Raw genomic sequence first — 18,739 nt, 5'->3', positions numbered from 1 at the left:
ACACCACGATTCTGCCGAACTGACGACTTGTGCCAGCCAAGAAATGCTGTACCGTGATGTTAAATTAAATGTAGCGCTCTTGCGCGTATTTGCGAGGAGGACCGAGCAAAGCTGTGAGAGACTCGTCCTTGGTCTTCACAAGGCCCACACACGCTGCGCGCGTGAAGTTTAGCACGTCGTGGCCGGCACTGGCCTATCGTAATAAGAACAGACATCAACAGAATCACATGATTCTCATTAACGAAGTACGTGTTTACACTGTCTTGCTTCCAACGGATTAAGCTAGTTATACACATATTCGAAATTATTTCTCCATGAACGCTTTGTAGCCTATGTTACAGATTCAATGAGATTAGGCTGCTTCTACATTTATTTCACGATAATTCACGTCTCTTGATAATTTACTAACGTTTGGAACGCAAAAATACAGTAAAATATCTTTAGTTATGTAGAAAAACATATAAAAACGAACATTAATCTTACGTTTACCTTTCAAACCGCAAGAGGATATACAGTCCCCAGTGAAATACTAATAAAAGACTTAAAAACGTTATTTATAAAGAAGAGACATTTAAAAATTTAATAATAAGTGGACACTATCCGCTCAGGCGAACATACATTTTTCTCATGTATCCGTATTGTAATAATTTCTCTGTGTAAGTTTCGAAGGCAAAGAAATATAACAAAATGATCTAAAGGGACGACAAGATATGCTCAATTGTTATTTTTTAGTCGTCTTAACTTCTTCTCTTGTCTTGGTTGCGTGTAGGCGGACATTTTGCGAGTGCTGGCAAATGTAAGCATATTTGTACTAATTAAGCAGATAATATGTTGATTTAATATTATTGTTCACTTTTAATTTGTAAGAGGTGATCCCGATTTCATGTTCGCCTTCCTTGAATTAATCTGCATTCGAGTGCAACAATCACAGCGGCGGATGCAGCCAACGACGCAATTACGTGGCGATATTAACTTATAAAAATTAGCGGAAGCGAAAAACTCGCCCGCTATTAACATAATATATATCTCTACAGCCGCCCGACGTTGCAGAAAATACGTAGCTTTAAGATTGTTATTTTCAGTACAACAGCCGAGAGCCAGAGCCAGGACTCCGACTACAATGCAATGGTTAACGGAGGTAAGAAAAATACTCTCGCGCATGTGTGGGCCGCAATTGTAATTAATAACCAAAGTTTTTTTGCTTTAAAGTGAACTGGCTAGCCGAGGAAATTAATATGTAAAAGTTTATTCCATTGTTCAACTTATATGCTCATGTTTTAAGATGCAGTGAGTCTCACGTCGTAACGTAGCAAGTAATTTCCGCTGAAGATTAATATTATTTAAATAAAGAGACAACTGCACAAAAGCATTTAATTGTAAATCAAAATTGAATCAAATATCATTTTTATTAAGGCCCACGCGTAAGTTGGCAACGATCACCATTACCAATGAATTTGTGTAGAAAATGATAAAGTAAATTACGACGGCCGACGGACGCGTAAAGGAGCTAGTGTTCCAACTGTCAGACAGCAACAGCTTTCACAGCAGTGTCGCGACTGTGTATCTTGGACCGGGGTGCTACTCTGAGATATTGGTACAGGAGACGACTTAGTTGTGAGATGCATAAAACCAGACTAAAGACCGAAAAAAAAGAGAGAAATATTTATGAGCACTTTCATACACGAAACACTTACTGAAGTCACATCAAAAATTCCAGTCACGGCCTCGGTGGCAACTGAACCCGCGGCTGCTGCTTTACGAGAGCAGAGACCCGGCTGCAGCAGCCAGCGCGCCGAGCCACGCCCGGGCGGAGTGCCAGAACTTGGGGTTTATTCAAGGCCCTCCAGACACAGCCGCAGGGTTTCGCTCGTCCATCCCGCTGTCCTGAAGAGGCACCGCCACATTACCGTAAATTGTCCGCCATCCTTGTTCGTAACCCTCTATTTATGCACGCTCGCAGAGTTGACGTCCTGCCAACCAAGTGCACATGCTAGGGCGTTAAACAACAAACAGACGACTTCCGACGAATCTCACTTGAAATTTCAATTAGCTGTCGTTGAAAAATTACGAAATTCCAAGTGCCTGCTAGAATTTGTGGCGTTACGTTATTACATGTGAAATATTTTCACCGAGAAATAATTCTGTGCACGAGTTTTCTATTATAGTTAAAAAGCTGCATAGAACAGTTATACAGGGTGACTCAAGTGCCTCTATCGATGTCGTTTTATGCAACGCTCAATATTAAATCGGCCTTCAAAAGCCACCAGCGAGATTTTTATATCCTCTCTCTCGCTACGCGCAAGCTATTAATCCTGCAGAAAAATGAACAGGACCTTTTTTGTAGTAAATTTATTGTAGTTAAGTTTTGTACTGGCATACATTTTCGCTGGAGGCGACGATTTTCGAGCTATTCAAGAAAAACGTACTATCAGACGCATCTTCCAGCCCACACTCGTTCGTCACCAGTCAGGATGTTTAGTATCTCTCCTACCAGTGCACAAAAATTTCCCACTAGACGAACAATTCCCGATATTCGACCTTTTTTGGTCGCTGTTGATTGTGCTATTACGCAACCAACACAGTCGGCCATTTCGTTAATATTATTAATTTAAATGTGCCTGTGAGGGAAATGAAAGAAAAACTACTTCTGGAAACGTTATACTAAAACTAATTATATTGACAATTGTATCCAAACTTAATCATTACTGTGGGACCCTGCCCACAAGTCTCTTATAAGATGTCTAGGAAACTGTTTTCTCGGATAGCTAGCACAACATACAAGCAAATCACATTGAGGGTTTTTATTACAATAAAGTAGACTCACAATACTTAACTTGGCGTCTTTACCAAGATTGGTCGCAAGCAATTGGCAAGATGCAAATAATCAATGTCCTTTGCTATATACAATGTCCACGCAAGCAGTTGCTTCTGGTGCGGCCCAGGCTAGGCGGCGCGTCGCTTTCATTCTCTTCGTGTAGAGGCCGCACCTATCGTGGCGACGTCCCATTCAGCGTGCTATTGGCTGACGTCGTCTCACAGCCCTCTCTGCTGTATCGTTCTTGATCTTCGTGCCGGCGCTTGTCGTTACGCCGGAACGCTTACAAGCACAGCAGTTTCGTAGTGCGAAGGCCTGACGAATACAACAATGTAGTTGTTTATTTTATGCTATTAAGATTCACAAAACTCTTAGGTACATTCTACAAAAACGTCAGTTTTACAGTTTTTACGTGGAGATTCAATACCCAACCAGATAAAGCTAGGTTACATTAATACAAGATTTAAGAAAGGGGATCGCAAAATTTGTTCAAACTATCGAGGAATTTGTGTTACAAACACATTAATGAGAATCTTTGCGAAAGTGATTAAAAACAAACTGGAAAAAAATTTTAGTACCCAGGAAGAACAATGTGGTTTCGCGGCTGGGAGATCATGTGTAGACCATATTTTCACATTATTACAGATTTTGGAGAAACATAGGAAAATAAAAAAAAAGGGATTAATTTACATAGATCTAGAAAAAGTGTATGATACTGTTCCAAGAAAACTACTTTGGAAAGCACTACACATGGCAAACATAAACCCTTCCTTGATTAAAATACTACAACAGATGTGTAAAGATAACATTTGCCAAATGAAATTTGGTAATAAACTTTCACAGAAATTTAGAACAAGCAAAGGCCTTTTACAGGGCTGTCCCATGTCACCATCATTATTTAAAATAAAAAAAATGGCTCTGAGCACCATGGGACTTAACATCTATGGTCATCAGTCCCCTAGAACTCATAACTACTTAAACCTAACTAACCTAAGATCATCACACAACACCCAGTCATCACGAGGCAGAGAAAATCCCTGACCCCGCCGGGAATCGAACCCGGGAACCCGTGCATGGGAAGCGAGAACGCTACCGCACGACCACGAGCTGCGGACTATTTAAAATCTATATTGATATTAGCCTTAGAACATGGTCTTGTAAATTAGAAATAAGAGATGGAGTTTACCTACATCATTTATTGTTTGCTGATATCAAGTAGTCGTAGCACAAGATGGAGAGGGTGCTAACTATATGTGCAATCAACTAGCAGTAGCATACAAAACTTGGGGTTTGAAGATTGATTACCAAAAAACATAATGCTTGACTAATGATTCAGATGACCTATACATTGAAAGAAAGAAAATCAAAAAGATAAACAATTTCTGTTATTTGGGATCCATTTTAGAAATCGAGGGAAAATCAGAGTCAGAAATCAATAAAAGAATTAGTAGCGGACGGAGGGCCATTGGGATGCTTAACTCAGTCTTATGGAGTACGAATGTAATGAGCAGAACTAAAAAATTAATGTACAAATCCATCTTAGAGAGTGTGGTTCTATATGGAACGGAGACCTGGACAATTAATATGAAGCACATTAAAAAATTACAAGCTCTAGAGATGAACTTCTCGAGAAGATCGGCAAGAATCTCCAGGAAAGAAAAGATAAGGAACACCGAAATAATAAGGAGAATGGAAATAAAATGGCTCTGAGCACTATGGGACTCAACTGCTGAGGTCATTAGTCCCCTATAACTTAGAACTAGTTAAACCTAACTAACCTAAGGACATCACAAACATCCATGCCCGAGGCAGGATTCGAACCTGCGACCGTAGCGGTCTTGCGGTTCCAGACTGCAGCGCCTTTAACCGCACGGCCACTTCGGCCGGCTTGGAAATAAAAGAAAGAATATATGACGTAATGGATAGGAAGAAATTACAGTGGTACGGGCATGTACGACGAATGGAGAAAACCAGAATACCAAAATTGATACTGGAGTGGGAACCGGAGGGGAGAAGAAGAAGAGGACGACCTATGACCACATGGCTCCAAAATGTACAGCACACAATGAGGAGATTAGGCGCAGAGGAAGAGGACACCAAGATCGAAACACCTGGAGGAATATTTTGAAAATAAAGTTTAAGAACGTTTATTCCTTGTATAGTAATTTCAAAGTAAATTATTATGTTGGAGATAAGCCTCTGTCATGAGGAAAAGCTCAAAATAATAAAAATAAAAATAACGTGGTCGATAAATCTGGTGGCTAATAAGACCAAAAAACATAGAGTGTGGGAAATAATTGGTGCAATCGCAAATTTTTGTACAGTGGTAGGAGGAAAAGTCGTCAACAAGATACCGGAAATCCTGCCCGGTGGGGGCTGAGTGTGGAAGTGTGGGTGCGTTTGATGGTCACTGTACATTTTTCTTTAATAGCTCGAAAACTAGGGCCTCTAGCGAAAATTTAGCTTCTGTACATTAAATTTCACACAAAAAGGACCTGTTCAATTTTTCTACAGGACTGATACTTCGCGTGTAGTGACCGACAGGACATCAAAATATCGCGTGTTGTTTTGGAAGGCAAAATGTAACACTGCGGGTTGCATAAAACGATATCTGTAGGGGCGGCTGAATTACCGTATGTAGACATACTGTATATTAAGGAGTGTTCTGCAGAAAAGTGGCTGTGTTGGCTATCGTTACTGTTATAGTTGCCACAGTTAACATACTTAAAGAAGTATTGCACGCACAATTTTACTTCCAAAACATGTTCCAGAAGTTTAAACATTTATAGTAGATTTTTGCATTAATACGACGTACAAGTATTGTGTGTACGACTTTGGGGTATACAGCGGTACTGTCTAGTAGTAGGAAACAAAACCAAAACACATTGTTAGAACATGACTCAAAATATCTCCAGCAGTCACAGGGTCGTGCTTCTGTCGTGTGTGTATCACATACAGAGGTTGGACAAAAATATGTAAACAGTGCAAACACAACACATTACTGTACCTAACACGGTGTAGGAAAACCGTTGACATTTAAAGCCGCTTCCAATTGCCTCGGACTGGATGAATTCAAGTCCCGTATGGTTCTGAAGGATATCCCACACCATTCTTCCCGCAAAACAGTGGCAAGTTCAGGTAACACTGATGGGGGTGGATATCGATGACGCGCCCTTCTCTCCAAAGCAGACCACAAATACTCAATAATACTGAGATCTGGTGACTTTTCTTTCAATAGATTGTTTGACACATTAAAAATATCTGTACTGTATGAATTTTTCATTTCTTTGACTATTTTAAGAACTTCATGTTGGCGTACCTCTTTAAAGTGTTTTAATGATGATCTGGCCCTATTATGATTTAGGTTTGCTCTCTTAAGATAATCTATATATGTTACATTGGGTTTACTGATCAACTTTTTGATATCATCAGCACAGCTTACAAAATATTTATTGAATATATCTGCTGGTATTGGGACTGTCTTGTCAAAGTTTCTGACTTCACCTTTAACAGTATTAATTACTGACCAGGCTGTTTTTGCATTGGTTTTTACTATTTTTTTATGAGATTTGTGTTGCATCTTTGTTTTGCCAATTGTAACTCTTTCTTATACAGTGATTTTTTCGAGATCCTTAATTTCATTAGAATTGTTTACTTTGGCAAGATGCTTCAACAGCATTAGCTTATTTTTTAGATTCTCCAGTTCTTTGGTGTACCAAAATTTACCCTTTCTTGTTTTATGATATTTCTTTTGAACAAGATGGGCTTCTAAAGTACCTGTTAAGTAATTGTGGAATGTTTCATAAACTGTTTGCGCACTGGAATCACAGTTTTGAAATAATTTGTCCCAGTTTGTTATGCTCAGCTGGTGTGTTAGTTTTATGAGATTGTGTTTAGACTCTTCAGTTGCTCTCTCAATAACTTCTTAATTGTCAACTAGCATTTAATTAACACTACTACTGAAGGAACCGCTGTCTTCCCATGTAATGGAAGTCCTGTGCGTAGCAACCATATAGAGAGGACTGCAGCTTCCATTCTGTCAGCTTTGTTGGTGATGTCATGATCCCATTCACCTTGCAGACTTACCTGAGCTCTGGTAAGAGGGCATTGAAAAATAATACAGATAGATGGAGATTTATAATGAAGTGTTACTCCATCATTCTCTTTTTTCTTGGTATTATAGACAAAGTCCAAGGACATGTCTTGTTGTCAAGAATATATATTATCTAGGAATGATTTAATGTGAACACCTGGACACATACAAATTGGGCACTTCTTTATCTGTCACATAAATTATCACTAAACAACAGAATTTTCGTATACAGCAAGGAATGTGTCAGTGGTATAGAATGTATATGCATATGCGTATCTCATGATGTAATCAAAAACTTTAGGGAAACCTTCAGTTCACTTGCACATAAGTTCTCCAGTCGTATTGTAATCATCAGTGGAGACATCAATTGTCCAACAGTTCATCGGGAAAATTACACTTTTGTTATTGGTGGGTGTAATAAGACAATATGTGAAACTTTGCTAAATCCTTCTCTTGAAACGTAGAACAGCTAGTTAGGAACCTCACTCATGATGGAAATATATTGGATCTAATGGAAACAAACAGACCTGACCTCTTTTATGATGTTCACATTGAAGATGGCATCAGTGACCATGACACAGTTGTGACAACAATGATTGCCAAAGTACAAAGGATAACTGAAACAAGCAGAAGTATATGTTCAGTAAACTAGATAAAAAATCGGTAGTATTGTATCTCAATGAGGAACTTGAAACTTTCAGCACAGGGCAGGAGTATTTAGAGGAACTCTGGCTCAAGTTTAAAAGACTAGTTTATAATCAGAAGAAACTTCCATGGTAGACAGTCACTGTAAAGAAACTTCTAAGGAAATAGAGATTACTACACAGTAGGTGTAAAACAGTGCAGTGCTATAGATAGAGAGATGCTGAATAAAACACTTTTAAATTTCAAGAGATCAGTATATTGTCAAGTGATCTTTCAAAGAACCCAAAGAAGTTAGTGGCACCAAAGTTAGTGTCAATTCCCTAGCAAATGAGATAGGAACTAAAATTGAGTATAGCAAAGCAAAAGTTGAAATGCTTGACTCCAAATGGTTCAAATGGCTCTAAGCACTATGGGACTTAACATCTGAGGTCATCAGTCCTCCACACTTAGAACCACTTAAACCTAAAAAACTTCCTGGCAGATTAAAACTGTGAGCCCGACCGAGACTCGAACTCGGGACCTTTGCCTTTCGTGAGCAAGTGCTCTACCATATGAGCTACCGAAGCACGACTCACGCCCGGTACTCACAGCTTTACTTCTGCCAGTATCTTTTCTCCTACCTTCCAAACTTTACAGAAGCTCTTCTGCGAACCTTGCAGAACTAGCACTCCTGAAAGAAAGGATACTGCGGAGACATGGCTTAGCCACAGCCTGGGGGATGTTTCCAGAATGAGATTTTCACTCTGCAGCAGAGTGTTCTGCAAGGTTCGCAGAAGAGCTTCTGTAAAGTTTGGAAGGTAGGATAAGAGATACTGGCAGAAGTAAAGCTGTGAGTACCGGGCGTGAGTCGTGCTTCAGTAGCTCATATGGTAGAGCACTTGCCCGCAAAAGGCAATGGTCCTGATTTCGAGTCTCGGTCGGGCACACAGTTTTAATCTGCCAGGAAGTTTCATATCAGCACACCCTCCGCTGCAGAGTGAAAATCTCATTCTGGCACTTAAACCTAACTAACCTAAGGGTATTGCACACATCCATGCCTGAGGCAGGATTCGAACCTGCAGCCACAGCAGCAGTGCGGTTGCAGACTGAAGCGCCTAGAATCACTCAGCCACAGCAGCCAGCTGCTTGACATTCCTTTACAGAGAAAAACCCAGGAGAACTGCACCAGTTCAATCCTTGTACCAAAGAAAAGATGATTGAAATAAGTACTGGTGCCATTGGTATTGAGGAGCAGCTTAAATCATTAATAATGAACACAGCTCCAGGTCCTGGCAGTATCCCTGTCAGATTCTATGTAGAATTTGCAGCTGAGTTCGTCCCTCTTCTAACTATATTACATTGTAGATCCCCCAAACTAGAAAACCATGTGTAGTTCTTGGAGAAAGGCATGGGTTACACCTGCCTATATGAATGGTAGTAGAAGTGATCCACAAAACTACTGTCCAGTATTCTTCACATTGATTTGTTGTAGAATCTTAGAACATATTCTGAGCTTAAACATAATGAGGTATCTTGAACAGAATAACCTCTTCAATCCCAACCAGCATGGATTTCAAAAACATTAATAATGTGAAACCCAACTCTCATTTTTCTCACAGAACATACTGTACGCTATGGATCAAGAAAACCAGTTAAATGCAGTATTTCTTGATTTCCAAAAAGCATTTGACTCAGTACTGCACCTACACTGATTCTCAAAAGTATGATCATATGGGTGTATCAAATGAAATTTGTGGCAGGATTGAGGATTTTTTGTTATGGAGGACAAAGTATGCTATCTTGGATGGATAGCCATGGTCAAAGTGGAAGTAACTTTGGGTGTGTCCCAGAGAAGTGTTCTGGAACCCTTGCCATTCATGTTGTATGTTAATGACCTTGCAGACATTATTAATTGTAAAATCAGGCTTTTTGTGTATGATGCAGTTATCAGTAATGAACTACTATGAGAAAGAAGCTGCATAACTATTCAGTCAGATCTTTATAAGATTTCAAAGTGTTGCAGAGATTGTCAGCTTGCTTTAATTGTTCAGAAATGTAAAATTTTGCACTTCGCAAAATGAAAAAAATGTAGTATCCAGTGAAAAGAATATAATATCCATGAGTCACTGCTGGAATCGGCCAGCTCATACAAATACCTTGGTTGTAATACTTTGTAGGAAAATGAAATGGAATCGTCACATAGGTTCAGTCATAGATAAAGCAGGTGGTAGAGTTCAGTCTATGGGTAGAATACTGGGGAAGTACAATCAATCTATGTAGGAGATTGCTTACAAATCACTCTTGCGACCAGTTCTAGAATATTGCACAAGTTTGTGGGACCCATACTAGATACGACTAACCGGGGACCAGGTAGGACTAACAGGGGATATTGAACGTATACAGAAAATGGTAGCACATATAATTACAGGTTTGTTTAAACCATGTGAGAGAGTCACAGAGATACTGAAGGAACTGAACTGGAAGACTCTTGAAGATAAACGTAAACTATCCCAAGAAAGTATATAAACAAAGTTTCAAGAACCAGCTTTAAATTATTACTCTGGTAATATACTACAACCCCCTACGTATCACTATTATTGGGATCTTGATGATAAGTTTAGAATAATTATTGCATGCACAGAGGCTTCAAACAATCATTATTTCTGTGCTTCATACATGAATGGAATAGGAAGAAACCTTACCAATTGGTACAATTGGATGTACCCTCTGCCATGTACCTTACAGTGGTTTGCAGTGTGTAGATGTAGATTGTAGTTCTGTCTAGTGTCAGTCTATTAAATGCATTTGAGCTATGTGTGTTTAAATCTAAATTTGAAATGAATGGAGAGAAGTAATAGGAAAAACCTAGCAATTAATGACTGATACAATTTCAATTTCAGAAGGGTACTCTGCTCTGATATCTTAAGTTAAACAATTTTGCACCATTCCACCTTAAATGGGTTGGACAGCCTTTGTGCTTCACCCTACAGGATAATTCCCATTATTTACAAAGGAGTGCAGGCAGACAATGATTAGTAAGCAAACCATGCACCCAGCAGATGGAAGCCAAGATTTTGACGCTGGTATGCCTAGTGGAAAGAAAACTTACCTACTCAAATACTGCCAGTGCCTATGAGGAAAAAATAATTTTAACAATGAATTCTTATCCAATACATAGGAACAGTTGGTCACGAGTTGCATGAAATACAGGACTACTTCACTTTCCCTAGAACAAAACCACAGTTTGCTAAGACAAGTTTTAGATTATTCATTCTGCAAAAATGCTTCATCTTTACTTTATTTATTTGTTACTAATTACCTTTCAGTTGAACACCACCACAACTTAGTTTACTGAAGCATTATCTTTGAAAAGAGGCCAACACCATGCGATACTGTTCTGTTGAATTTGGATACAATTCTTTATGAACTCAAATTTGTATCTAAGAATAGCACACATCAGCCCCTACTCAACACAGCAAGTTCATGGTTTATAGCCATAATGAGTTTCTATCCTGGTTGTATGAATCAGATTATCAGATATTTCAGGGGTAGTGCAAGGAGTGGTGATTTTCACGAACATGTCAGAAAAAGACATATCACTGTTATTGATGTGGCAGCCTGGAAAATTACAGTCCACCATGCCATGGCTCACTAGTTACTGTTTTGAAAACTGGAAGCCATTTCTTTGAATAATACATGGTGTACATAAAGTCCAAGAACACTTTAAATTATTTATTGCATAAGAACCATACATTGCACAGATATCATACATACGTCATTTTGAAGAGAAACTCTGAAAGTTTTTTTCATGTATACCATCAAAGTGTAGTTTGGTAATTTTCCGATAGCCAGTGTTAGTCTCAAACATGGCGAGTTCAGGTGTGGGGCAAGTTTTCTGTGTGTTGGAGTTCGACAAAAACAGATGTGCTAGAGTTGTTCAATGGATGTTTAGAACCAAGCCCAGTAAGTAGCCACTAACAAGGAAGACCATTTACCACTGGTATAAAAAATTTGTTATGACAGGTTGCTCGTGCCCAGCAAAGAGAAGTGGATGTCCCAGTGTGAGTGCAGTAAATGTGGAGCGCATACACGAGACATTCATAAGGAGTTCAAAGAAATCGGTGTGTCATGCATCACATGAACTTGAAATGGCTCCAATAACAGTGTGGAAAGTCTTGTGACAGAAGCTGCCATACAAAATATTCAGTATGCTGCCAATTTTCTGCAGTGTTATGTGCCAGTCCTCTCTAATGATTACATCCACACAGTAAACATTTGCAACAGTACTAGATGTTTTGGGCCTGACTTTGCAATATCACTGAGATCCATATGTCCGGCATCAAATTGCATACACCACTTTACAATATCTGTGTGAGAGACTGCATGATCACCATATACAGTAGTGATGATGAATGTCCATGCAATTGAGTCCTTTGGCCAATAGAAATCCAATCGTTACATGCTCCTCGAATTTAAAGTGAACATCCAGTTGATGCACCTTTAAGCCTAGCCTGCTCAGCACAAACAACACCATGGGATACCACACCACCTACCCTGTCAGACGTCGGCAGTTACTGTTGAGTGCTACACATTAGCCATGGTCAAGACGCACAGCATGGTCTCACAGCGAGCTGGTGTAATATACTTTTTGATTCCTCCTCGAATTTAACACTTCTTGTCTGGGGAGTCATAGGTACCACAGTCAACATGTCCTCAGTTGTGTCATTACCATTTCAAAATAACCAATTTGATAGCAAAACATGACATTCATTTTGTAATGACTACTACAGTAGCATTCTATACACAATATTGTCAGTGTCAGACCAAGGTTTAGTAGTGGCTGCAGACTAAATGATATGGCTGAAAACATTGCAGTGCCATGAATTGAGAACTAGGGAGCCCAGTAATGAAGATAGTTCAGTAAAAAGTAGACACTATTTTGCAGCATCATCCAACTTAGCAGGAAGCCAAACTAAACAATTAAACTTTCTTATTAGTGAAAAAACAGCTTGGAATTATATTTAAAGTACTCCAGGCAGCGACTGGTGGTCAGTGGCTACGATGTTTTGCTGAAAGCACAAACAAGAAGGGTGAGAAGCCTTCTTCCTGCTCTGTAAGTCAATCATATTTAACTAATTTGATAGGTCAAATTCTTTGCCAAAATGATGTAAAATTTTAATTCTTCAGTCAATATAAAGTTTTTGATACTTAAAAATATCCAAATAGTGGACTGGCCTACCACAGACCCTTCTTATGATCTCCATGCTTGATGATTTTTTTGTTGTGACTAAACAAAACAGACAAAACTGTGAGATAAGAAACAAAATACGCTCCTGGAAATTGAAATAAGAACACCGTGAATTCATTGTCCCAGGAAGGGGAAACTTTATTGACACATTCCTGGGGTCAGATACATCACATGATCACACTGACAGAACCACAGGCACATAGACACAGGCAACAGAGCATGCACAATGTCGGCACTAGTACAGTGTATATCCACCTTTCGCAGCAATGCAGGCTGCTATTCTCCCATGGAGACGATCGTAGAGATGCTGGATGTAGTCCTGTGGAACGGCTTGCCATGCCATTTCCACCTGGCGCCTCAGTTGGACCAGCGTTCGTGCTGGACGTGCAGACCGCGTGAGACGACGCTTCATCCAGTCCCAAACATGCTCAATGGGGGACAGATCCGGAGATCTTGCTGGCCAGGGTAGTTGACTTACACCTTCTAGAGCACATTGGGTGGCACGGGATACACGCGGACGTGCATTGTCCTGTTGGAACAGCAAGTTCCCTTGCCGGTCTAGGAATGGTAGAACGATGGGTTCGATGACGGTTTGGATGTACCGTGCACTATTCAGTGTCCCCTCGACGATCACCAGTGGTGTACGGCCAGCGTAGGAGATCGCTCCCCACACCATGATGCCGGGTGTTGGCCCTGTGTGCCTCAGTCCTATGCAGTCCTGATTGTGGCGCTCACCTGCACGGCGCCAAACACGCATACGACCACCATTGGCACCAAGGCAGAAGCGACTCTCATCGCTGAAGACGACACGTCTCCATTCGTCCCTCCATTCACGCCTGTCGCGACACCACTGGAGGCGGGCTGCACGATGTTGGGGCGTGAGCGGAAGACGGCCTAACGGTGTGCGGGACCGTAGCCCAGCTTCATGGAGACGGTTGCGAATGGTCCTCGCCGATACCCCAGGAGCAACAGTGTCCCTAATTTGCTGGGAAGTGGCGGTGCGGTCCCCTATGGCACTGCGTAGGATCCTACGGTCTTGGCGTGCATCCGTGAGTCGCTGCGGTCCGGTCCCAGGTCGACGGGCACGTGCACCTTCCGCCGACCACTGGCGACAACATCGATGTACTGTGGAGACCTCACGCCCCACGTGCTGAGCAATTCGGCGGTACATCCACCCGGCCTCCCGCATGCCTACTATACGCCCTCGCTCAAAGTCCGTCAACTGCACATACGGTTCACGTCCACGCTGTCGCGGCATGCTACCAGTGTTAAAGACTGCGATGGAGCTCCGTATGCCACGGCAAACTGGCTGACACTGACGGCGGCGGTGCACAAATGCTGCGCAGCTAGCGCCATTCGACGGCCAACACCGCGGTTCCTGGTGTGTCCGCTGTGCCGTGCGTGTGATCATTGCTTGTACAGCCCTCTCGCAGTGTCCGGAGCAAGTATGGTGGGTCTGGCACACCGGTGTCATTGTGTTCTTTTTTCCATTTCCAGGAGTGTACACATGAAGGGAGGTGAAAGCCACAAAGATTCAAAACAAAACTGAAACATGTGGACAGGGGACAGGATATAGATTTTAACAACATTTGTTTGTTATCTACACAATACAATGTTTAGAAAAAAAAAATTCTGGAAAATAACAGATTAATTCCAAAAGAAATGTTGACTATTGGATTTTAGTTATTTATTACCAGATATCAGGCAAGTACTAGCAAGGTTCAGTGTGTGAATGGTAGAAACATTGTCTAGAAAGCACCTTCAACTGTGACATAATTTTGTTAGGACATACGTCCAGTGCTAAACTTTGCCAGAGCAGGGGTTACAGCAGTTTCAAACCTTATCTGACTTCTTATAAAACTCATAGCTGGACTTCAATCTAGCCAGTTTACACAGTGAATATGAATAAATATCAACAAATGATTGTCTTATAGTGATTAGTCAACATCACTTTCAGTTTTTATGTCTAAAAGACAATACAGTCTGCTTAAAAGTTAGCTGACATCCACTATGTTATCTTAGTATGAAAACAGAATTGTTCGGGTGATCCATGTTAAGATATCAACAACATCTTTAGTACAGGATTGTTACTCCCAAAAAGTGCTTGATTTCCAAATAAATAATACTTCCAACTTACCATTACAAATATTTTTGGTCACACAAATATTTCTGGTCAGAAATTTTGAGTGGAAATAATTTTATCTGACTGAAGTGGTAATGCAGTTGCCCATTTATAATTTGAGTCAGTGCTGTTGAACATGCACTACAATGAATTAAACTTAAACTACACACTTTCTTAACATAATTAAATCATCTTAAAAATGAGTGGCATGTATTTAACTTGCAGTATACATTATGAGTCTAAAATGCTATTTGATTCAGCTTGACTGACTGTAAGTGCCATCATCAAGGTAACTGGGACCTTTAGTATCTAAAAGTAGTTAGTTTCACTACAATCTTAAAATGGGTTAACAACTGGTAACTGAGTCTCTGGACTCATTCTTGGGATGAGCACTACACAGCCATTCTTAATTTTGTAATTAGATGAGAGTGCAGGTTTTTCAACCACAGGACAATTATAACACTAACATAAACCATACAGGGTTAACAGGAACTAATAACATCTATATTGCAAGCAGCACAAGCATTAGCAAATATGGCAGGAACATCTCCTGCACCATCCGTGTTTAGAGTTTTACTACCATTTAACAAACAGTCTTCTAAAGAATCAGATGCTTGCAGGGTTGCCACAGGTTCTAGAAATCAGAGAATTTCAAACACGTCAGGGCAATTTGGAAAAAACAATCTGAAAAAATCTCGTTTTTGTCTCATAGATGAAATGGTTTGCTTACTGAAGTGTCATGCATTGTTGCTGGATGGATGCAGCTCAATACATGTACCACTTCCTACTCTCTCATTACTACTGCTTCTCCCCTTGCTATCACTGTCCTAAGCTTTCAGTCAGCGCTGCACCACTTCTTTCCACTAGCCTAGCAGCTGCCATTGAAAGGCAGGGAGGCATGAGGATTGGTCTGTTTGGATCTAATTCTTAGAGACTGTAGATGCTGCTGCCAGAGATGATGGTCATGTGTGCATGAGTTGTGTCTGAGCGATTGTGTGTGTGCTCTCGTTTTCTGACAAAAGCTGTTGCTGAAAATTTAGTTGTGGCAGTGTGATTGTCTTTTCTACTTGCCTGTCTGTTGCTCAGTGATCATCTTTATCGTGAGTTGCTACCTATCTTCATTATTATTCATTCTCAGAGTATTTGAACAAGTTATTTGTTGCATGGAGTGATCACTTAGGTCTCATTTCATCAACAGGCTGTCTGTGACTCGTGAATAACTGGTCATACAAGTGGATTTTGTCAATAGGCCAAAACTGCAGGCCATTTCTGCAGATGTCTCTAATAGATCGGGCCTGCCGATCTGAAGCCCATTGTTCCCCACTAATGTGCAGGTCCTGCCTGTCATACCTAGCCTCATCGATCTGCCTGCAGACCAGATGGCATAATGCAGTGGATTTTTGTGGTTTATTCATGGACCCAGGACTGCAGTGTTCCTCAGCAGGCCAGAGGTCATGGGCGATGGATTTCAGGAACTGTGACTGTTTTGCCACAAGTACATTGTACAGTGTGGCATTTTATAGACATATGATTTGTTCTAGGATATTTTGGCTTTTCAAAAGTTGTTTATATATTAGAAAGTATGTGCGATAACAAGAAGGAAAATTTTGTCAGTCGCTGGCAGTTTTTATGCTATGTACTCATACATTTCTCAAAAGAAAAAATCATTCAATACCTGTAGAATGATAGATATAACACAGTGGGTAATACCTGACAATAATGAACACAATAGAACCAATATTTTATGGGTGGTCACCTACAGTGTTGGTTTACATGACTCTTCCCCACCTTATACACTTCTTTCAAGAGGCCTACTTCTTTCTGAGGTCATTTCTGAAATCAGTGAAGGTATTTTAAATCTGTCTTGTGACTCCAAGAAGATGCATATTTCTGTCACCAAACATGCTTTGTTTTTGTGAAATAAAATAACATAAGTGGTCTTAATGAAACACACATATTTGGCTTGCTTTCTCCATCTAAAACCAGTTCATTATTAAGGACATTGATGTTAGTACTTCAGAATTTTCCTCACAGGAAATGCTGTCTGCTTGCAAGTCAGTTTTTAGATATTTCCTTGTTTGCACTATTGTTTCTTGTACCATAGTTGCAAAGACAGATTGTCACCTTACATCTTAACTTACCCTGGAGATATCAAAATTTGTCACAGGAAAATGCTAAGGCTTGTCAGGAAATATCAGGGAATTTCACTAGGGGAAACTTGTGGCATCCCTATGCTTGGCTCCAATGACATTATATTTTTTGGCTTGTCAAGTTTTTATGCAGGAAGGCTAAATTCCATACTCTTGTCAACTTGAGAATGTTTTAATTATTGTGAAAACATTTTCCAACGAAGATACTCATTATTGCAGCCAGGTTAGAATTCTGGCAGCAGAGAAATGGGGCCCAATCAGTCTCATGCAGACTGGAAAACCAACCTACTGTGTTTAAGTAGGAATTGGAACTTTAAATGTTGGTGTGGGAGACTTATATGGACTCTAAACAGGATGTTATAGTGCATCATAACCCTGACTTGGAAGTGAGAAACCGCACATTGAGGTAATCAGATCTGTCTCTGAAGCAAGTAATGCAAATAGATGAAGCCTATAAAAGTATCTACACATCTCATAGTTTGTTTATGAGGGATAAAGATGTCACAGCAGTCATCTCCCTGGCAGCAGTCAGCTCCCTGTCACCAGGTCATCACACTGCATTGTATGGGGCTCCCACCTGATCCCCAGATTGGACAATCTAAAAACAATCACACTTTAGTGAAAGGTCATATCAGTGGCAGCACTTTTTCCCAAATGTAAACAATGTTTTCTTCATCACTCAATGCTTGCCCCCATTGAAATGCAACATGCCACATGCGTAGCAAAAAAGGGGCACTTACAAGATGTACCTCTCCCTATTCAGATATATCACTCCCTTTGGAATTGGACTAAGTGACTGATAAAACTACAGAAGTATAGATTTCTCAGAATGCAATCCAGCAAATACGCTTAGGTATGTTTATTGGCAAATATCCTGAGAAGTTACTCTTTGACACTGATGCTTCTTTGTTACTGCTAAAGCAAACTCCTTACTTAAGTAAGGTAGGCACCCAGGACAAATCTTTGAGCATATGGAGGTCATCAGGTGACCTTTCTAGGAAAAATACAATTGTAGCCATATACAACCAAGTCACTTGACCAGTAAATTTTCTTGTAGTAACTGATCCCACTCTTGGATTTATGGTTCATGAAAGAGTATGCACCATGCAATCCAAAGGGCCTTCCACCACTTTAAAGACCCTCTGTGACAGGCAAGCTCAAATATTCTCACCTGGGTGCGAGCAGACAAATGATTTCAAAGCTCATGTTACTCTTAAAGTGACAGTGGCCTGTAACTGTTCCAAAGCTTCTTTGTTGGCACAGGCTCTAATGGATGCTCTTCAAACAGAACTGGATTGATTTGCTAACAAAGATGTAGTGCCTATTCCTCTCAGTCAATAAGTCACTCCACTGGTAACATTATTCAAACCCCATGAAACCTTAAACTTTATGGTGACTCCAAAGACACAGTCAGTACACAAGCAGAAGTGGAAACTTTAGAGGTCCTGGATGAATTCTTTTCAAAGTTAAGCCATGGACTTTATTCAGTCAAACATACCTTGCAAAGTCATACTTTGAAATTTGTTTGGATACTTCATCACAAACTCACCTGGTGCTCATTACATGATGTGACCTATACTGCCACAATCAGCTACCTTTCAAAATCTCTTTGGCTCCTGCCACATTACAATGGTTTATGGAGCAGTTACTAAATGTTATTCCAAACTGTGCTGCATACTTGGTGATA

Source organism: Schistocerca nitens, chromosome 7, assembly GCF_023898315.1.
Source record: "Schistocerca nitens isolate TAMUIC-IGC-003100 chromosome 7, iqSchNite1.1, whole genome shotgun sequence".
Classification (NCBI taxonomy): domain Eukaryota; kingdom Metazoa; phylum Arthropoda; class Insecta; order Orthoptera; family Acrididae; genus Schistocerca; species Schistocerca nitens.
Note: the sequence above shows the minus strand (reverse complement) of the source record.